General features: G+C 43.1%; 1 long non-coding RNA gene across 1 annotated transcript in view; it reads right to left on the bottom strand.

Annotated features, from left to right (window-relative positions):
- Positions 1–8731: 8731 nt before the first annotated feature.
- Positions 8732–23416, bottom strand: part of LOC140387231 (uncharacterized) — a 32560-nt gene continuing 17875 nt past the window's right edge. Inside the window, exons 2-3 of the long non-coding RNA XR_011933793.1 lie at positions 20496–20522; positions 8732–8767 (exon numbers count right to left, since the gene is read on the bottom strand). This is a non-coding gene — a long non-coding RNA (uncharacterized lncRNA). The remainder of the gene's footprint in view (positions 8768–20495; positions 20523–23416) is intronic.

Raw genomic sequence — 23416 nt, 5'->3', positions numbered from 1 at the left:
GTGAATTGGACATTCTAGATTCTCCCTCTGTAAACCCGGACTGTGGCGACTTCGGCATTTTCACAGTAATTTTGTTGCAGTGTTGCTGTAAGCCTACTATGACAAGAAAAACATTATTGTTACATGTAGCCCTGATGTGAGAGTAGAAGACTGATAGATATGTCAAGTTCAGATTGACTTTGTGTAGGAGAATCAATTCAGCCAAGTCCACCTTTCTAAACCTGTTGGCCTAAAAGTTCAGTATCCACAAGTGACAATTGTTTAGAATATGGATTTTATACACCATAACAAATTCGAGGACCGAAACTGCAACGAGTAACAAGACATTACCTCCTGCAACTTTTGGATATACTCCACACATTGCTTATGTACGTCTGGCATAAATATTTCAGTTGATGTCTCCTAATCATTATGCTCCGCGAATGTGAACACTATTTAACTGTTTATATTCTGTAAACCTCCTCCAATGATGTATACTTCCAGAACTTAGCAGCTCAATGTCCTTCCCTTCAATGCGAACAAACTCAAATTTTCCAATTGAAGTTATTTCCTGGCCTCAACTTATTTCTTCCAATCTAAATTTTCACTTACCTCCTTTCGCACGTGTCTTCGTGATTTCAGCATAAATGTACGTGCTTCTCCTTCAAACTCAATTTAATGTCGATGCTGAACTCATCTCTTTAAAATTCATTCACTTCCTTTTTTCGTCATACAAGATCAGAGTCTGTCAAAAGTCGTTTAAAACATATTTTGCTTTCCAGTAAAAAAAAGCCCCTCCCGTCCAATAATAAGTAAAACGGAAGAGCCAAACAGGATCTGTCTTTTCCAAGCACACCTCTTTTATAACTCAAACATTGTCAAATGAACGTTGATTATTCCCCTGTTTTTAACATCTAAAATTATATGAATCAGTTAATTTTAACGGACAGACCAGTCGGAAGGACGAGTGTTTTTGTGGAATTTCATTTAACACTCAGCAATTCTGGTGTCCATCGCCATGATTTCGAAAACGTGAGATTTTTATACTTAATGTAACTCCGTTAGTAATTATTTCATAACCGTGCAACGAAAACTCTGCAGACCAAATTATTAGTTATTTGACAGCAGGCGGTATGTGGCGCACTGGTTAGCACTGGGTCTGCGGCGCTGAGGTCTCGCGTTCGAATCTCGTCCCAGAGTCACTATTCATGTGAAGTTTGCACATTCTCCCCCTGTCTGAGTGGGTTTCACCCCCACAACCCAAAGATGTGCAGGTTAGGTGGATTGGCCACGCTAATTTGCCCCTTATTTGGAAAAAAAATAATTGGGTACTCTAATCTTAAAATAAAATTAATTCAAAGTATTACGATCCTTTCCACGGTTGGTCCTTCAATTTTTTCCCCTCATATAGCAGAGACAATCCTATCCCGCCTGTCACTACGAACACTGAATGCATGAATGCTTCGGAAAGTTATTGGTTTATCTTTATTTACATGAACATTTAATTCTGCTGTTTGGTCTTGCTATTCGAATTATCGCTTTTAACTCCCTGTTTCAAGATACTTTTTTAAAATTGGCGTGTTTCTCGCTTGACGAATCCACCTTAAACAAACATCATACCAGGTTTTACTTTTGGTCTGGCTTGTACTTTTAACCTCCTCTGACTTTCAAGAGGTTTGTCGTTGTTTATTTTATTTTCGTCCTTCTGGAAAGTACAACGGAAGCACCTAAAACGCATCTGCTTCAATTCACAGCCACTTGTGTCGGCTTATTTATGTTTCCTGTTTAATATTGCTTCATTTTTATCATACAATGCACTCGGCCAGGCGAGTGTGCACGGACCCCTTGAAATATCAATCTACTCTCTCTCAACTAAACCAGTAACTCCGCCGGACCTTTTTTTCGAGAACAAGCCGCAATTCAGCATGGCCAATCCGCCTATCCTGTCCATCCTCGGACAGTGAGAGGAACCCCGAGTACCCGGAGGACGCCAACGCAGACACGAGGAAAAAGTGCAAACTTTACATAGTGAGTCAGTCAAGGCCGTAACCGAATTCATTCCCGGGCGCTCTGAGGCAGCAATGCAAACCACTGTACCGCTGTGCCGCTCCAATTTATACTCATTTTAAATGTTTCCTCTTTCAATTGAATTTCGCACTCTTTAAAGATCTTACTCATACTTCAGATGTATTAGCTTACCTTTTTTTAGTTCGTTTACTTCACCCTCTGTTTGAGACAGACAGGTTAAAAAGAAATCGTGAATAGAATACAGGCTTGATCAGATTTCGGGATTTTATTAAATTACGGGATTTGCGAGTTGCTGGTTCGGCCAGCATTTGTTGCCCTTCGGTAGTTTCACTTCAGAAGGTGGTGATGAGTTGCCTTCTTGAACCGCTGCAGTCCTTCAGGTACAGGTGCACACACTATGTTGTTGGGGAGGGTGTTCCAGAATTTTGCCCAAGGGAAAGTGAAGGAACGGGCATATATTTCCAAGTCTGGGTGTTGAATGACTGGGAGGGAAATTTCAGGAGACGACGTTCCCAAGTATCAGCTGCTCTTGTCTTTCAATAAGATAGTCGACGTAAGTTTGGAAGGTGCTCTTTAAGGAACCTTGGTGAATTACTGAGTGCATCCTGTAGATGGTACACAGCGATGCCACGATTGATCGGTGGTGGAGGGTTTGAATAAGCGTGGAAAGGTGAGAAATCATGCGGGCTGCTTTGTCTGGATGGTATCAAGCTTCTTGAGTGCTGCACTCATCCAGGAAAGCGGAGACTATTCAATTACATTCCTGACTTGTACCTTGTAGAGGATGGACAGGCGGTGGGTTACTCACCGCATAATTTCTAGCCTTTGAACTGTCCTGGTAGTCACAGTATTTATGTGGCTAGTACAATCCAGTTTCTGATCAACGGTAAACCTCTGGATGTTGATTGTGGGAATTCAGCGCTGGTGATGCCATGGAATGTCAAGGGGCGATGGTTACATCCTCTCTTGTCGGAGATTGTCATTGGCTGGCATGTGTGTGCAACAAATGCAACTGGACATCATCTCTCAGTTACGTGGTGTGCGTGAATCTGGCTTCATCTTTATCGGACCAAGCCTGAATTCTTTCAGGCTCTTGCAAATGTTTTTTCAAGTGCCGAAAAGCAAGGAAAGCACATACTTATTTACGACCTGCCACCTAAGACTGTCTTATGAACCGGTGACTAAGTCATAATGGTCGGTTGGGTGGCACTACCCTGAGGAAGGCTTTACGTATGGTTTACTTGCTTTACGTATGGTTTCACTATGGACACCCAACACTCCAACAGGATTACACATCTCGCTATTTGTTCGGTTTGAGGGACAATCGTGGATATCCACATCACCTCCCTCACAGTCAGACGCTTCCCACAATCTCAACCAACAAGAAAAATACACACGCAAACAAATTTTCTAATGGACCGCAAGGTTTGCAGTACCACATTCGGACAAATATTGCACTCATTAAAACGACAGCGGCAACCAACTCAACTCTCGACTCCGGCTAATGGGCCATGTTTGTAAAATGGACATAATTAGGTCTGAAGTCACGGTTCCGTGATGTCACCGTGTTTGCAGTGTCCAGCTGGTCATTCTGATGCAAGAACAATTTAATGGCGCCACCGACGATACCTGATGTGGGTTGTGCATTTCCGGAGTGCAGGCTGATATGGAGGACGAAGAGGAGCAATTTTCGTCTTAATATAGCGGCCAGAACTTTATTTCATTTGATCAAGATTATAATCCTAAAGCCAGAGTTGTAAGTGTACGTGAACAACGGGCTCCGGAGACGTCGGGTTCGGGAACAAACGTCTTTGTTACTCAATCCGGATATTAGTACGTCGCCGAGTCAATTATGTGAAAAATGCCTTTGGTACCTCGCTTAGCAAATTGTTGACTTGCATATGTCATTTTAGAACGCATCGGGGAAGGGGGAGTGGGATAATCCACTCCGCACGTTTCCCTGATGATCGCTGCAAATATTTCGTCAGCTTGTTTCTGATGTTTGGGCTCAGAAACAATTGAGGGTGTTCAGACAGTTGACCATGGCACGGTGGATCGTTTATAAGACCATGAGACCATAAGACATAGCAGCGGAAGTAAGGCCATTCGGCCCATCGAGTCCACTCCGCCATTCAATCATGGCTGATTTCAACTCTCTCTCAACCCGCTCTCTCTCCATAGCCCTTAATTTCTCGGGAAATCAAGAATGTATCAACTTCTGTCTTAAAGACACTCAATGTCCCGGCCTCCACCGCCCTCTGAGGCAATGAATTCCACAGACCCACCACTCTCTGGCTGAATAAATGTCTCCTCATCTCTGTTTTAAAGTGACTCCCTTTTATTCTAAGGCTGTGCCCCCGGGTCCTAGTCTCCCCTGGTAATGGAAACAACTTCCCTACATCCACCCTATCTAAGCCATTCATTATCTTGTAAGTTTCTATTAGATCTCCCCTCAACCTCCTCAACTCCAATGAATATAATCCCAGGATCCTCAGACGTTCATCGTGTGTTAGGCCTACCATTCCTGGGATCATCCGTGTGAACCTCCGCTGGACCCGCTCCAGTGCCAGTATGTCCTTCCTGAGGTGTGGGGCTCAAAATTGCTCACAGTATTCTAAATGGGGCCTAACTAATGCTTTATAAAGCTTCAGAAGTACATCCCTGCTTTTATATTCCAAGCCTCTTGAGATGAATGACAACATTGCATTTGCTTTCTTAATTACGGACTCAACCTGCAAGTTTACCTTCAGAGAATCTTGGACTAGGACTCCCAAGTCCCTTCAGCATTATGAATATTGTCACCGTTTAGAAAATAGTCAATGCCTCTATTCTTTTTTCCAAAGTGCAAGACCTCGCACTTGCCCACGTTCAATTTCATCAGCCATTTCTTGGACCACTCTCCTAAACTGTCTAAATCTTTCTGCAGCCTCCCCACCTCCTCCATACTACCTGCCCCTCCACCTATCTTTGTATCATCGGCAAACTTAGCCAGCATGCCCTCAGTCCCGTCATCTAGATCGTTAATATATAAAGAGAACAGCTGTGGCCCCAACACTGAACCCTGCGGGACACCACTCATCACCGGTTGCCATTCCGGAAAAGAACCTTTTATCCCAACTCTCTGCCTTCTGCCTGACAGCCAATCGTCAATCCATGTTAGTACCTTGCCTCGAATACCATGGGCCCTTATTTTACTCAGCAGTCTCCCGTGAGGCACCTTTTCAAAGGCCTTTTGGAAGTCAAGATAGATAACATCCATTGGCTCTCCTTCATCTAACCTATTTGTTATCTCTTCCAAGAACTCTAACAGGTTTGTCAGGCACGACCTCCCCTTACTAAATCCATACTGACTTGTCCTAATCCGACCCTGCACTTCCAAGAATTTAGAAATCTCATCCTTATCAATGGATTCTTGAATCTTGCCAACAACCGAGGTTAGGCTAATTGGCCTATAATTTTCCATCTTTTTCCTTGTTCCCTTCTTGAACAGGGGGGTTACAACAGCGATTTTCCAATCCTCTGGGACTTTCCCTGACTCCAGTGACTTTTGAAAGATCATAACTAACGCCTCCACTATTTCTTCAGCTATCTCCTTTCGAACTCTAGGATGTAGCCCATCTGGGCCCGGAGATTTATCAATTTTTAGACCACTTAGTTTATCTAGCACTTTCTCCTTTGTGATGGCTGCCATATTCAACCCTGCCCCCTGACTCTCCGGAATTGTTGGGATATTACTCATGTCTTCTACTGTGAAGACTGGCGCAAAGTACTTATTCAGTTCCTCGGCTATTTCCTTGTCTCCCAACACAAAATTACCAGCGTCATTTTGGAGCGGCCCAATGTCAACTTTTGCCTCCCGTTTGTTTTTAATGTATTTAAAGAAACTTTTACTATCATTCCTAATGGTACTGGCTAGCCGACCTTCAAATTTGATCCTCTCTTTCCTTATCTCTCTCTTTGTTATCCTCTGTTTGTTTTTGTAGCCTTCCCAATCTTCTGACTTTCCACTACTCTTTGCCACATTATGGGCTTTCTCTTTTGCTTTGATGCATTCCCTAACTTCCTTTGTCAGCCATGGCTGACTAATCCCCCCTATGATAACCTTTCTTTTCTTTGGGGTGAACCGCTGTACTGTGTCCTAAATTACTCCCAGAAACTCCTGCCATTGCTGTTCTACTGTCTGTCCCACTAGGCTCTGCTCCCAGTCGATTTTCGTCGGTTCCTCCCTCATGCCCCTGTAGTTACCTTTATATAACTGTAACACCTTTACATCTGATTCTACCTCTTTTCTTTCAAATTGGAGATTGAATTCTACCATATTATGATTAGTGCCTCCTAAGTGCTCCCTTACTTTAAGATATTTAATCAAGTCTGGCTCATTACATAACACTAAGTCCAGAATGGCCTGTTCCCTCGTGGGCTCCATCACAAGCTGTTCCAAAATGCCCTCCTGTAAACATTCAATGAATTCTCTTTCCTTGGGTCCACTGGCAGTATTATTTACCCAGTCCACCTGCATATTAAAGTTCCCCATGATCACTGTGACCTTGCCTTTCTGACATGCACTTTCTATTTCATGGTGCATTTTGTGCCCCTGTTAGGAAGCCTGTACATAATTCCCATTATGGTTTTTTTGCCTTTGTGGTTCCTCAACTCTACCCACACAGACTCCACATCATCTGACCCTATGTCGTTTATTGCTATTGATTTAATTGCATTCCTAATTAACAAGGCAACCCCGCCCCCTCTGCCCACCTCTCTGTCTTTTCGATCGGTTGTGAATCCCTGGATGTTTAAATGCCAGTCCTGAACCCCCTGCAACCATGTCTCTGTGATGGCTACCACATCATACCTGCCAGTCACAATCTGGGCCACAAGCTCATGTTGCACTACCAGACCAGTCTCAATTCTATTTGGCAAAACAGAACCGCCTTGATGTTGTATGGCTGCAGGCTTAGGAAGCTTAAATTTTTGCAGTGCAAGAGACACCGTCTGCAATATCCGCCACTCCGAGTGACAACAAAAGTGGACATTTGACTCCAGCGAATCTGGACCAAATGGCTGAAAGTAACTTTTTGGTTCGCTTCGAACTTTTTCCCATGTTTACAGGCCCGATGCCACGTCAGCCATGCAAAAATAACAAAAGCAAATTCGATTTCAGCACTGGACGTTAAGGGGGCAATCAATGTATTTCTCCGATGGTTTGTTTCATACTCAAAGGGAATGACAGACAGCTAAATCATTTCAATCTTCTTGACAAACGAAAAATCAATCCATGACAAAATCTAGGGCAGAAAAATCGAGCAATATGTGTCTGAGGCGTTTTCTTCTGGCAGCCTTTCGTCGCAGAGGGTAGGAAGCTAAATTTACCACTAACGTGCAAACAATGATACTTGAAATTCATTTTCATAATTGGCAGCATTTCTTGTACAACTCATTGAAAATCAATTTAATTGTATCTCGTTCCGCTAACATGAATATCTGGACAAAAATTCGCAGGAGCATTGCATGGCCAAGTATGATGTTCCCACACATAAACAGGAATTAGGTCAAATGCTTACCAGCTTACACACACAAATATGTTTTGACAACAGCTTCAATGTACGATTGCAAAGAAAAGAGGTGGAGACAATTCAGGAGGGAAAATCGGAGTTGAATACTCGGTAATTGGGGGCATTTACACAAATATTTGTAATTTGAAATGCAGAAGCGATTGTAAAATGAATAATATACAGATGTTCCAGCCAGGTATGCAGAAGTGCTGAGATGGCTAGCATCGGAATCACTGTGGTGCAAATTAAAAATAATTACGCTAATGAAGACCGCATTTGTTCGGCAGATGCTGGCCACAAGTGCAGCTGGAGGAAATAGGCGCAAATGCCGCCTATAGAGCGTGTGTATGTGTGAAACAGAGAGTGAGGGGGAATATGAGTGGGTGGTTCGGCAGCTAATGGCATTTCCTGCGACTTAATTCGCAGATTTGGATTACCGAAAGTGTATGGATGTTGTCATCCTTCAAGATAAAGTCAGGTTCGCGTTTTTATTTTGGATCTATAATTGATCTATAGTAATCAGACAAATTACTGAAATAAGTTGAATGAAAGCAAACCTTTTACAAATTGTAACGACTGTGTTTCTCTTCAATGCTGGCAAAATCGGAAAGTCCCTTACCTCTTTCTTACACTTATGAATATGTAATGACATTTGGAAGTGGGCATATCGGCGAAAAAAGCTTATCTGCGTTCTATTTTAACAAGCTATTAAACTTTCCAAATAATGATGTTTTGCTCAGTAACAGAGGTTGACATTGGACTAGATTCTCCGATTTCCCAGCCGCTTGTTTCTCGTTCGCTCGCGGCTAGACTCTCTCCTTCACCGCTTGCCAATGGGATTGCAAACGAGGCTGCACCACGCTGCAGGTATACCGGCGTGTGGGAGTGTGCTTCCATTGGGAACAGCAAATGCCAATTCTCCCTTGTCGGTATTCACTGTTCCCGCTGGCAGAGGAGCCCGCACGCGGATTTCGTGGCGGTTTGTGGTTGTTACAATGGGAAATTCTATTGAAAAGCGGCGGGTAGAAAGAATCATATGGCCAGCCAAAGGAGCTTCACCGAGAAACGTGCGGCTGCAGAAGCGGAGGATCCTTGCAGCGTATGTTCAAGACAAATTTCAGACAAATTGCACTTGAGAAGGGCATCGAAAGTCTACTTTCATGTATGTTTACCTGATACCTGTCGAGCTTCTTGGCACTTGGATAGTTCTGGATCGTGATAACACAGCAAAACGTAATTATTTTTGCTTGATTCACAGTCATTGCATCAGATAGTCATTATGGTTGAGAAGGAGTTTATTCGACCCAGCAGTTTCCTAGGAGTATCAGGGGTTATGGGGAGAAGGCAAGAGAATGGCGAGAAGGGCAGCACGGTAGCACATGTGGATCGCACTGTGGCTTCACTGCGCCAGGGTCCCAGGTTCATCTCCACGCTGGGTCATTGTCTGTGCGGAGACTGCACGTTCTCGCCGTGTCTGCATGGGTTTCCTCCGGGTGCTCCGGTTTCCTCCCACAGTCCAAAGACGTGCAGGTTCGGTGGATTGGCCATGATAAATCGCCCTTAGTGACCAAAACCTTTATGAGTGGCTATTGAGTTACGGAGATAGGGTGGAAAAGTGAGTGCTTAAGTGGTTCGCTGCAGAGTCGATAGGCCGAATGGCCTCCTTCTGCACTGTATGCTCTATGAGATAAATATTAGCCATGATTGAATGGCGGAGCAGGCTCGATGGGCCGAGTGGCCAAATTCTGCCTATCAAGCCTCTGTATCGTCGACTAGCTGTATTAAGCTCTCGCCCTGTAATTTTATATCCTCCAGGTGCCTCTCAAATTTGCTTTTGCATCTATACAACCACCCCGCTTCCAGAACCTCACGAATAATATATGTACATCTTCCAAACATTTCATGGAAACCTATAAAATATCATGTCATTCGGTCTCTCGAACTCGTTTTGCAATTCATTACGCTCATTTCTGATCAGCTACCTCAATATCCTTCTCCCGCTCCCATCACAAATTCTTTCATCATTGTAGCCCAAGAGCCATATCGAACTCCGCCTTGAAAACATTAACGCCGGAATTGCCTGCCCATTGGGATTCTCTTTTCCATCGGAATCACAACTCTGTGTGCGGGCGTCCGGCGGCCTGGCTACAATGGGAAATTCCAATGACAAGCAATGGGAATCCAGCCACCCGTGAATGTGTGCAGCAATGACCCACGCAACTGGAGGCCGGAGAATGCTACCCAAAATGATTTGTCTTGATCTATTTCCTGTCACTATGAATTGCACAGGCTTTTCAAACTCTGGATGAAGAAATGTATCTTTTGCAAATCCTATCTGGTCGACTTTGAATCTTCGCACTCTTTTCCCTGGTTGATGACCCACCACCATGGACATCAACGCCCATGCATACATTCTGGATATCCCAGTTAGTATTTAGTAGCTTTCTAACAGATTCCACCTCATTTTTCTGAATTCCAAGAAGTATAATCCTGGACAGCACGGTGGCGCAGTGGGTGAGCCCTGCAGCCTCACGGCGCTGAGGTCCCAAGTTCGATCCCGGCTCCGGGTCACTGTCCGTGTGGGGTTTGCACGTTATCTCCGTGTTTGCGTGGGCTTCGCCCCCACAACCCAAAAAAAGATGCGCAGGCTAGGTAGGTAGAGTGTCCATGCTATATTGCCCCTTAATTGGACAAAATGAATTGGGTACTCTAAATTAATTTGTTTTTACATTTAAAAAAAAGAGGTATGATCCTAACCAATCAATCCCTCCTCGTACGTCAGTACTGTCATCCCAGGCATCAGTCTGGTGAACCGTCCCTGCAGACCTCCTATAGCATGGGCATTCTGATAAAAAGACCAGCACTGCATATTGCATTCATCTTAGCCCTGTACAATTGCAGGCCTGTCACTGCCCCTGTAGTCGAATCGCTTCGCTATGAAGGCCAACATACAATTTTCCTTCTTATCACCTGCGGGAACAGAATGTTTTCCTTCAGCGACTGGTGTAGGAGAACGCAGATGTCTTGTTGAACTTTCCCCTCTCTCAATCTGCGGCCTTTCAGATAATTATGTGCCTTCCCGTTTTGCTACCAAAGTGGATAACCTCAACGTTATGCACATTATACTGCATTCCCAATGCATTTCATATGCACTGAACTTATCCCGATAACGCTTTATTTCTCGTTTCAACGCCTCGGTTTGTGACCTCTGTCCTATGCGATCGCCTTTCGTCTACATTCTGCAAAACTCCGATATTTGTCAAATGCAATCATCTCTCAACTGAAGTTTCGTTACTGCCGTGTGAACGGCCTCAGTTTCTACCATCCACCTTCTTTCCACTCTTAACAATTTATTCCAATTTAAATGCATAGTTATGCGCCAAGATAACGGGTCTAATTTTCTCCGATGTTGACTGTCCCTCTTTGTCAAACGGCGTTTTAATGTTGGGATTCTTAAATACATTTGTGTTACACTCATTCGCCCCTATTACATGTTCACTCAGGAAAAGTAAGAATCCAACAAATGCCGTTGAAATCCCAGATAGTTGGGCAGCACAGTGGCGCAGTGGGTTAGCCGTGCTGCCACACGGCGCCCAAATCCCTCGTTCGATCCCGGCTGTGGGCCACTGTCCCTGTGGAGCGTGAACATTCTCCCCGTGTTTGCGAGGGTATCGTCCCCACAAGCCAAAAATGTGCAGGCTCGTTGGATTGGCCAGGTCAAATTGCCCCTTAATGGGAAAAAATGAATTTGGTACTCAATTTTTTTTAAAAAATAATCCCACATAGTTCTGCGTTAAAATAAATTCTGTCTGTTTATTTAAAAAATTAATGGTTAGGGGGAAAGGATCTGTCTTTTCCAAATAGATCTGGCTCTTATCATTTAACTCGAACAGCGTTCTGCGACTGATAATTATTCACCCCCTGTAGAATCTAAAACTCAACCACCAATACCGATGCACTGACTGCTCAATCGCTGCTACGAATGTATTTCCGGGCACCATTCAATAAAGTCGTCATTTTTGCCTCTGACCAATTCTAAGGCACTTCTCGCTTAACAAGGCAACGTGGATGTTGATGAGAGATCCTGAATGTGACCGGCAGTGAAAACGTCATTGTTGATGCTTTATCACCGGTGTAGAGTAGACTATATGAAGTCGATTGGGCGCATTGTGGCAGACTGGCCTAGCACCGTTTATTTACCCAGAGAAACAGACTCCGCTGAGATAATGAACTACACACCCCAAACATCGCCAACCTTTCCATTGTTCCTCCTTCAGTTGTTCGACTAAAAACTGCATTTATATCCAGAATAAGATCCACTCTGTTACTCAAAATACTAAATATTCAGATGCCGATGGAATGTTATCGATTTATATCTTCTGTGCGAAATTCCTAACATGTCTTCATTGAAAGGCGATTTCGTTCATCAACCCTTTCTTATCCGTTATACATTATCAACCATGAGGATTATTTCAATGCATGCATTACCAAAGAATATACCATAAATTGATCCACCCAATGTTCAATAGAAGAAGGAATCCTTACAGAGCAGATATAGACCATTCATTAAATTTGTACAGATCTTCTGAAAGAGCATCCAGCCTCTCCCCATACAAATCCTTAGGGGCAATTTAGCATGGTCGATCCACCTAACCTGCACATCTTTGGACGGTGCTTGGAAACAAAAACAGGCTGAGAAAAGCGACTCAGACATGGAAGAAAAATTCAAGCTCTATACAGATTGTCACTGAAGGTCCTGAATGAACCCAGGTCTCCGGCACAGTGAGGCAACAGTGCTAACCGCTCTGGAACCATGCCGCCCAATATACTTCCTATAGTCTATTCTACACCAGGGATAAATCATCAACAAAGACGTTTTCACTCCCGGCCACATGAATGAGTTTTACATTAGATGACTGTCGTTCGGAGAATGGGGATGAGAAAATATCAGCCGTTATTGAATGGCGGAGCAGACTCGATGGACCGAGTGGTCTAACTATGCACATATGGTTCTGGTCTTGTGGTAACAAATACCACAACTGATTTTCTCACTTCGAATTTTTTTCCAGACACTTTCAGGGATTTTACCAGACATTTTAGCGGATCATGGTCGATACATGGGAATGTCTTTGCTGGATTGTTGGCGACATCCATCTCTAAGTTTAACAATGCCAATCGTAAACTAAATGACCTTTTATTCAGTTGTAAAATACTTCTGTTGGGGACAATTTAATTTTCTTGAAAAGGACCACAAGGGTTCCCAAGTACAGGTTCATTTTCTAACGACACCGCTCCCACACCAATGTCCCGAGCATCCACAGCCACTTTCAGCTGTGATAATTTGCTTTGTCCATCACTGGCTTAGTTCTCAACAGAGTTTTTGAATGTTGGAATGCTGTTTCATAGTCTTCCAGCCAGTTAAATTCCTTGTTCTTCTTCAAAGCTTCTGTTCGTGATACTGTTAACGTTTCGCACAAGCACATTATTATTCCACTTAGTCCCAGAAATGTTAAAATATACTTTCTTTCTGTCTGTTTTTCAATTTGCAAAATTCCTAACAGTTTTGCAGATTGCGAGGCAAGTTGACTATGTCTCACAATATGTGCAAAAAACAAATTTGAGGTTTAATAAATTCACACTTGGCGGAATTTATGACGACATTATCTAATTTCAGGCGTTCAAACAGTTATTGCAAGTGTTTCAGATGAACTTCCCAATGTCGACTACAAACCTTTAGATCGTAAATTTACACTGAGAGATGTTTAATCCTTGAATAATATTAGTCATTCGCTTCCCGAAGAGCAGAACTTTAAAAAGATGAAGTATTTTTGGTGTTACGATTGCTGAGATTTCCTTTACCTTCTCAGATCAAGGTAATTACCAGCCGTTTAGCAAGTTTTTTTGTGTTTGCACCACGAGAGAGCAAAATACCGCCAATCGGACCATCGTGTCAGCACCGACCCACTGAAAGAGCACCCCACCTTGTCTCACTTCCCACCAATCGCACAAAGCCCACCGAACGGTTGGGAAACAAAGGGACAATTTAAATGGCCAATCCACCTTACTTGCACGCTTTTGAACGGTGCAAAGAGCCGGAACACCCAAATGAAATCCACGCAGGCTCCGGGAGAATTAGCAAACTGACAGTCGCTCAAGGTTATAATTAAATCCCACAAATTTCCACTTCCATATTAATGAATTTCTAGTCAGTGAACCAGTCCGTATTTTCGCTTTTTTCGAGATGTGTGCCGAATCTAATGCCTTGAATTATCCTTAGAATTTCTGGTCCATACTCAGGAGGTTACGCGTTACCTGTAAGATGTGTGGGACGCTATTTTCTCATTACCAGTGATTGTTTACATAATAACATTCAGGAATACACATCTCCATTTTACAGCACGCTGTTTCATCGATTTGGTTCATTTGGAATAAGACCATAAGACCATAAGACATAGGAGCGGAAGTAAGGCCATTCGGCCCATCGAGTCCACTCCGCCATTCAATCATGGCTGATTTCAACTCCATTTACCCGCTCTCTCTCCATAGCCCTTAATTCCTCGAGAAATCAAGAATTTATCAACTTCTGTCTTAAAGACACTCAACGTCCCGGCCTCCACCGCCCTCTGTGGCAATGAATTCCACAGACCCACCACTCTCTGGCTGAAGAAATTTCTCCTCATCTCTGTTCTAAAGTGACTCCCTTTTATTCTAAGGCTGTGTCCCCGGGTCATAGTCTCCCCTGCTAATGGAAACAACTTCCCTACATCCACCCTATCTAAGCCATTCATTATCTTATAAGTTTATATTAGATCTCCCCTCAACCTCCTAAACTCCAATGAATATAATCCCAGGATCCTCAGACGTTCATCGTATGTTAGGCCTACCATTCCTGGGATCATCCGTGTGAATCTCCGCTGGACCCGCTCCAGTGCCAGTATGTCCTTCCGGAGGTGTGGGGCCCAAAATTGCTCACAGTATTCTAAATGGGGCCTAACTAATGCTTTATAAAGCTTCAGAAGTACATCCCTGCTTTTATATTCCAAGCCTCTTGAGATGAATGACAACATTGCATTTGCTTTCTTAATTACGGACTCAACCTGCAAGTTTACCTTTAGAGAATCCTGGACGAGGACTCCCAAGTCCCTTTGCATTTCAGCATTATGAATATTGTCACCGTTTAGAAAATAGTCCATGCCTCTATTCTTTTTTCCAAAGTGCAAGACCTCGCACTTGCCCACGTTGAATTTCATCAGCCATTTCTTGGACCACTCTCCTAAACTGTCGAAATCTTTCTGCAGCATCCCCACCTCCTCCATACTACCTGCCCCTCCACCTATCTTTGTATCATCGGCAAACTTAGCCAGAATGCCCCCAGTCCCGTCATCTAGATCGTTAATATATAAAGAGAACAGCTCTGGCCCCAACATTGAACCCTGCGGGACACCACTCGTCACCGGATGCCATTCCGAAAAAGAACCTTTTATCCCAACTCTCTGCCTTCTGCCTGACAGCCAATCGTCAATCCATGTTAGTACCTTGCCTCGAATACCATGGGCCCTTATTTTACTCAGCAGTCTCCCGTGAGGCACCTTATCGAAGGCCTTTTGGAAGTCAAGATAGATAACATCTATTGGCTCTCCTTGGTCTAACCTATTTGTTATCTCTCCAAAGAACTCTAACAGGTTTGTCAGGCACGACCTCCCCTAACTAAATCCATGCTGACTTGTCCGAATCTGTCCCTGCACTTCCAAGAATTTAGAAATCTCATCCTTAACAATGGATTCTAGAATCTTGCCAACAACCGAGGTTAGGCTAATTGGCCTATAATCTTCCATCTTTTTCCTTGTTCCCTTCTTGAACAGGGGGGTTGCAACAGCGATTTTCCAATCCTCTGGGACTTTCCCGGACTCCAGTGACTTTTGAAAGATCATAACTAACGCCTCCACTATTTCTTCAGCTATCTCCTTTAGAACTCTAGGATGTAGTCCATCTGGGCCCGGAGATTTATCAATTTTTAGACCTCTTAGTTTCTCTAGCACTTTCTCCTTTGGATTGGCTACCATATCCAACTCTGCCCCTGACTCTCCTGAATTGGTGGGTTATTACTCATGTCTTCTACTGTGAAGACTGACGCAAAGTACTGATTTAGTTCCTCAGCTATTTCCTTGTCTCCTATCACAAAATTACCAGCGTCATTTTGGAGCGGCCCAATGTCAACTTTTGCCTCTCGTTTGTTTTTAATGTATTTAAAGATACTTTTACTATCATTCCTAATGTTACTGGCTACTCTACCTTCATATTTGATCCTCTCTTTCCTTATTTCTCTCTTTGTTAGCCTCTGTTTGTTTTTGTAGCCTTCCCAATCTTCTGACTTCCCACTACTCTTTGCCACATTATAGGCTTTCTCTTTTGCTTTGATGCATTCCCTAACATCCTTTGTCAGCCATGGCTGCCTAATCCCCCCTCTGATAACCTTTCTTTTCTTTGGGATGAACCTGTGCACTGTGTCCTCAATTACTCCCAGAAACTCCTGCCATTGCTGTTCTACTGTCTTTCCCACTAGGCTCTGCTCCCAGTCGACTTTCGTCAGTTCCTCCCACATGCCCCTGCAGTTACCTTTATTTAACTGTAACACCTTTACATCTGATTCTACCTTCTTTCTTTCAAATTGGAGAATGAATTCTACCATATTATGATCACTGCCTCCTAAGTGCTCCCTTACTTTAAGATCTTTAATCAAGTCTGGCTCATTACATAACACTAAGTCCAGAATGGCCTGTTCCCTCGTGGGCTCCATCACAAGCTGTTCCAAAAAGCCCTCCTGTAAACATTCGATGAATTCCCTTTCCTGGGGTCCACTGGCAGCATTATCTACCCAGTCCACCTGCATATTGAAGTCCCCCATGATGACTGTGACCTTGCCTTTCTGACATGCACTTTCTATTTCGTGGTGCATTTTGTGCCCCCGGTCCTGACCACTGTTAGGAGGCCTGTACATAACTCTCATTATGGTTTTTTTGCCTTTGTGGTTCCTCAACTCTACCCACACAGACTCCACATCATCTGACCCTATGTCATTTAGTGCTATTGATTTAATTTCATTCCTAATTAAAAAGGCAACCCCGCCCTCTCTGCCCACCTCCCTGTCTTTTTGATAGGTTGTGAATCCCTGGATGTTTAAATGCCAGTCCTGAACCCCCTGCAACCTTGTCTCTGTGAAGCCTACCACATCATACCTGCCAGTCACAATCTGGGCCACAAGCTCATCTACCTTGTTCCGTACACTGTGCGCATTTAAATATAGCACCTTTAATTCTCTATTGACCGTCCCTTTTTGTTTTCTTAGTGTGGTGGACCTTGGTTTACTGAGCCTTTCCATACACTGTGTCATATTTTGTGGGATGGGGACTATCGTAACCTCTCCTCAGTTTTGTCTTTTCGTGCTTTTTTGTATTCCTAAGCAGCTGCGCTTCCCACTGATTACTTCACCTCTTGGTTCCCTGACTTTCCCTTCCCCCCCCCCCAATCTTTAGTTTAAAGTCCTATTGACCACCCTATTTATTCTTTTCGCCAGAACACTGGTCCCAGCTCGGTTCAGGTGGAGACCATCCCAACGGTATAGGTCCCCCCCCACCCCAAAACTGATGCCAGTGTCCCATGAAAAGGAACCCCTCTTTCCCACTGCTTCCCACTGAGCCTGCTTTATTTCCAGAAATCTCTTGGAACTAAGTACACCGATATATTTCCCACTGTCAGTTCGATCTTCTTTCAATTTACTCAGAATCATGCCAGATGGCCTTTGCTTACCTTTCTCATTTTGGACTCTGAATCTGGACACCACATCTTATGTTATCGTCGATGCACGTGGCCTCGTTACTGCACAGTCAGGAAACACCCAGGGATTGACTGTTTACATGTTTTCTTAAGTTAGATTTTCTACCAGCTGTTCAAATACAGAAGGCATCAACACGATGGGTGACCAAATCTTTATCGTTCCCAAGAACTAATTGAATCCCTGAAATGAACGACGTTCGTACTACTCAAGCAACGCCTTAAGTTTATATTCACAGAAGTATTTTCTTCTTTGTTTCGCCCAATATTACTGTTCATCAGAATATTTTCCTTCTGGAGAACAAATATTCTCACTCCACATCATTAGCTGTTGTCTCATTCCTATATCCATTAAAATTATCTAATCTTTCGTCGTTGCATTGTGGGTAGGTGGAGACACTTTTTTGTCGTACTCAAAATTCCTGAACACCGGCTCGGCTGTTCAGTCTGCCCCTGCACAGTTTGTCGACAAGTTTAACCCTTTTTTGTGCTGTTCTCTGCGCATCGACCCGGTCTGCTTTTTTGTTCTCCAATATCATATTTAATAGTTCCTTCTTCAGATGTCTAACTCGAACCACATCCTTTTAACAATCTGCATAAAGATGTTTTGTGGCCAGGAAAATCATTCAACTTTCCTCACATCGGTCAATCCCACAGAACCATTTGAAAAAAAATAGAGGTGAAGGATCCTTGGAGTTTTCAAACACTACCTTTCTTTATTGAGTGTCTTTTTCTCACAAAGTCCCATTTGCCAGCTCTCACTGACTTTAAAGTGAATTGAAAAAAATATACTTGCCCTCAAAATTAACTCATTCGTCAGCAATCTTCGTGGCTTGATATGCAATTCTAACTCCGTGTTTCTCCAAATGACTTATTTTCACGGGACGTGATTCATGCAACATAATTATTTCCCTAAGTGAAACGCACGTTTTGACAATTTTGAATGCTGTCGCCCATCAATCGAAATGATTTCCTTGAAAGTTTTCGGGTTCGATGTAAATCTCCACAGATTTTTTCCTGACAATTGGAAAGTGTACTGGAATCTTCCTGCATGAACTCATCCCCACTTAGAGTAGCTTTCTTCACTACATCGTTCCTCCCCAGAAATGTCACTTGACACAATCGAATTGACTTCACTTGCCCTACCCCAAAATTCTACTCAGCAAGCAGCGTCCAAATGTATTGTGATCATTTCATTTCTCCTGCGAGTTTCTCAAAAGCATGGAAACCAAAGTCTCAGTAGACGTCCTGCTCGTCAACTTTGGGAGGCGCTGGTACAAATCGAAATATTTCTCCACTAGCTTAATGGGCACAACAACATCCATCCTCCACCTTCTCTGGTCGTTCCATTTCCACTTCCCAAACTTGAATTTGAAATTGTATTTCTCTCTTCGTTTCCTCTGCCTTTGCTAATCTGCATTTCAAGTGCCTTTACTGAACATTTTTGTTTCTCTTGTTCCTTTTCTTTGCAATTATTCTTAATTCCTTTACTTTTCGTCTTAATTGCATTTTATTGAATTCAAGCTATTCATGTTTCGAAATGATAACTCAGCCTGCCAACCCTTATGGGCAGCACGGTAGCACAATGATTAGCACACTTTCTTCACAGCTCCAGGGTCGCAGGTTCGATTCGCGGATTGGATCACCGTCTGTGTGAAGTCGGCATGTTCTCCCTGTGTCTGCACGTGCATCCTCTGGGTGATCCGGTTTCCTCCCACAGTCCAAGAAGTGCAGGTTAGGTGGATTGGCCATGATAAATTGCCCTCAGTGTCCAAAGAAGGTGGTGGCGTTATCGGGGTAGGCTGGAGGTGTGGGTTTGGGTAGGGCGCTCTTTCCAAGGGACTGTGCAGACTCTATGGGCCGAATGACCCCCTTCTGCACTGTAAATTCGATGATTCTATGATATTCAAGTCAATTGATATTTCGTCACTTGTCTCAAATTCCTTAAACTCTGTAGGCGATTCAAACGTTCCAAGGCAATATAGTCTATACCCTAACACTTATCGACGTCTGTAGGGGACATTTTTGCAGTCACCGTATGTTGTATCACGCACGTCGTCACTTGGTTCCACGCTTTCTTCATATAGTGACAGATAAAAAGTCACAAATTCTATGTATCCACCGAAATCTGGGCCAAGCGTCACCCCAATTTCTGTTGCCAACCATGCTGACGTTTCATGTCAGGGCATCTCAAAACTCAGAAGGGTGGCGTAGTGTTACATGTTCTTTTTCGTATGATATCAGGAACGGTATTCAATCCAGTGAGGAAATAGTCCAGTCGTTTTGTGAACATCTCATAAAGAATAATTATGAAATAAAAAGAGAGTAAGCCACACACAACAAACAGGACAATAGTACACGATGGGGATTACGTATACCGATGACGCATAATGTACATGAAACTCTCCCTTCTCAACATATTTATCTGGATCTCTAGGAGCGAAATCCAGCAATTAATTACCAAAACCTGTTCCATGTAGTCAAGTCTGAGAAATAATGCTCATGTTCAGCAGAGGCGGAAAATTGCTTTTAGTCGACCATTTCAGTAAACTACTGGAGTTCCTACGTCAGCTGTCTCGTTCTCTGCTTATTTAGCGTTCTGTAATGATGACATTTCTTGCAATTTTATGCTCTTCATGCTATTTCTTTTTTGCCAGGTACATCTCAAATTCATAATTGCACCAATGTCCGTTGTCCAATTTCATAATGTCTCCACTCGTCTCTCGTCCCATTGCTTTCAATGGTCACATGTGTAAAATAATTGTTTTCCCTGACAGGCGAATTTGTATCTTTTTATTTCACCAGTAGTTTATCTTCAATCAACTCCCCGATATACTTTGTTTTAACTTAATTTCTCCTTTTTACTGGAGAAGTTAGATAGCCTTCTTTCTGTCAATACTGAAATATATGGAATTGTGCGATCGAACAAAATTATGCAACTCGGTGCATCTGTTCTCCTGACGTGAATGCCGCAATACGATTTATGTTCTGATCCAGTAGAAAAGTGAGAGGAGAAATGGCACCCTGAGACATTTTAGTTAATAGAATGCAGCGGCGATTGTTGCCAGCATATAGCGGGTGCAAACACATTGTCGGTGAAAGTACCTTTCCCTTTTTCTTTCGAAGTTTCGTCTGGAGGTAAACAAATGCCGACTTCAATGAAACGGTGAAAAATACACCCACCGATGTAGCATCAATGCGGCCAAATCGGTATGCTTGTGATATTTTACATGTAGCACATGATGTTGAATTGTCTTGCATGGTGCTTGAATCAAACAAAGACATTGCGCGTTTATAAAAAAAGACACTTAATCGAGGAATGGGTTTTCATCAAAGATAACGCCTTGTGATAAAATGTGATAGACAGCCAATCAAAATACGGCAGCAGTACGTCAGCATTTCAAAGACTGCCAAGAGGGATATGACACAAACTGAATCCAGAAACAAGCAGGAGTATTTGAGACAGTGTGTTGTTATGGCCCAGGGTGTAGAAAACGGCAATGTATATCATGGAGTTCACCTGACCTACAAGTGTTTTTTGAATTAGGATAGGATGGGTACAACAGCCTGCCTTTCACGTGTTATTTAACATAGATTTTTGGCGCTTTTAATCAAAAAACAAGCTTCATTCTTCGAATTTAGTTCACATTTGTATAACACATACAGTAAGAAGTTTTAGTAACTTCAACCGTAAAGACCCCACACAGTTACAGTAATCTATATATAACTCTTAATGCATTCCCCCTTAACAGTTCCAATTCAATAATAAATTCCAAAAATAACCAGAGGTGCCTTTTCACAGGTGTGGCACAGCGTACGGCGATCTTACTGGTATAAGACTTGTCATTGAGACTCTTGTTCCCTTTTCCAAACAGCAGGTTTGAATTCCTTTCAGAAATCGATTATCTCTTTTAAGTTATCAAGTATTCTGGAAACAGCTTTTAAAATGAAGATAGAGACACATCTTTCAACCTGTGCATTTCAAAACAAAACTCAAACAAAAGTAAAACCCACAGAGCCACAGCTAGCTCCACGCTCACAATGACTTTACTGAAGTTATGTGATAAGACAAAAATATTTCTTAACATTCCCATGTCAGTGTATTGTAATGCCGTATTGCAGCATTCACGTGAGGCAAATAAATAAATGTGAACAGGTGATGATTCGATCAACATGGATTCGAAGAACAAAGAACAAAGAAAAGTACAGCACAGGAACAGGCCCATCGACCCCCCCCCCCCCCCCCTAGCCTGTGATGACCATGTCGCCCTTCTAAACTAAACACTTCTACACTTCCTGGGTCCGTATCCCTCTATTCCCATCATATTCATGTATTTGTCAAGATCAGGTTACCACTTAACCTCCGTCGTTCCAGTGAGAACAAACCGAGTTTATTCAACCACTCCTCATCGCTAATTCCCTCCATACCAGGCAGCATCCTGGTAAATTTCTTCTGCACCCTCTCCACACCCTTCTGGTAGTGTGGCGACCAGAATTGAACACTATACTCTAAGTATAAGAAGAACTAACACGAGTTCTAAATTGACGGATAACATTGAATTGTCTTGCTGTGACTGAGGAAGCAGAAACATGAACTAATTATTGCTAACATTGGAAACAGCAGCAAATCTATTGTTATGGGCCAGGGTTTAGCGAACCCCAAAGTGTATAATGGAGTTCACCTGACCCCCAACTTTGAATAGATTGTGGTATGGGGAGCACATGGCCCACTCTACAGGTGTGGTACAGCAAAAATCGAAAGGTATTCTTTAAAGCACAACAATGTTTATTCTATGAACTCAAGTTAACCTTTTTAAAACATACACTGAACATTTTAGCAACCATCAATTCAAATACAACCCCCCAAAAATACAGCACTAAGTATTCCTTAATAAATTCCCAAACTACATCCAGAAGACAAAGGACCCTTTTAAGACAGAGATCAGGTTTGAATTCTCTAATGAGAGCAGTCATCACCTTGCAATCACCCAAAAGAACACTCGTTAGCTTGTAGACAGATCCAGGCACATCTGCTGGCTTTCACTGCAGCTCTTCTCTCTGAAAACGAAACCAAAAGAAACACAGACACACCCAAGCATTTCTCAAACTGAAACTAAAATCTGACAGACAGCCCAACTCCACCCGCACTCTGACATCATTGCAGTAAAAAACACCCATTTCGTAAAGGTCCACCCACTACAGTTATTCTATAAAAAACACCCATTTCTTAAAGGTACTCTCACTGACACTATTGTCAATAAAGATGAGATGTTGGCAGGCAAGTGCCAAATATTAATCAACGATCAGGGGCATTAAGAAGATATAGAAGATTTGTGATTAAAAATGCGACATCAATGTTCTTAATTTCAATTGGAGGAGATTGAAGAAAATGACAGTCCCCCGTTAACAAAGAACAAAGAACAATGCAGCACACGGACAGGCCTTTTGGCCATCCAAGCCTGTACTGGTCATGACCCCCAAACTTTCCCGAAGTCCTCAGCACTTTTTGTGCCGCATTCTCTTCCCATCCTTTCCATGTGTGCGTTAAGATGCCTTTTAAGCTCCGTCAATGTATCTTCTTCCAGAACTTCCTTTGACAGCGCGTTCCAGGCACTCACCACGCTCTGCGTAAAAACCCTACCTCGCACAGCTCGTCTTAACCTTGCCCCATGGACCATAAACCGATGCCCCCTGGTGACTGATCCCTCCACACTGGAAAAGAGTGTCAACCCATCCACTCTATCCATGCCCCTCATAATCCTGTCGACCTCTAGCACATCACCCCTCAACCTCCGTCTTTCTATTAAAATAGTCCGAGTCTGTTCAGCCTCTCCACTTAGCAACACCCTGCAGATCAAGCAAGTTCCTGGTAATCCTCCTCTGCACCTTTTCCAAAGAGTCCACATACTTCTGGTTGTGTGTCGACCAGAATTGTGCACAGTATCACAAGTGCGCCCGTACCAGATTTCTATACAACTGTCACATGACTTGCCAGTTTTTATTCTCAATGCCCCGTTACATAGCAA

This window comes from Scyliorhinus torazame, chromosome 12 (genome assembly GCF_047496885.1).
Source record: "Scyliorhinus torazame isolate Kashiwa2021f chromosome 12, sScyTor2.1, whole genome shotgun sequence".
Taxonomy (NCBI): Eukaryota; Metazoa; Chordata; class Chondrichthyes; order Carcharhiniformes; family Scyliorhinidae; genus Scyliorhinus; species Scyliorhinus torazame.
The sequence above is the reverse complement of the archived record's forward strand: the minus strand, read 5'-3'. Positions and strand labels throughout refer to the sequence as shown.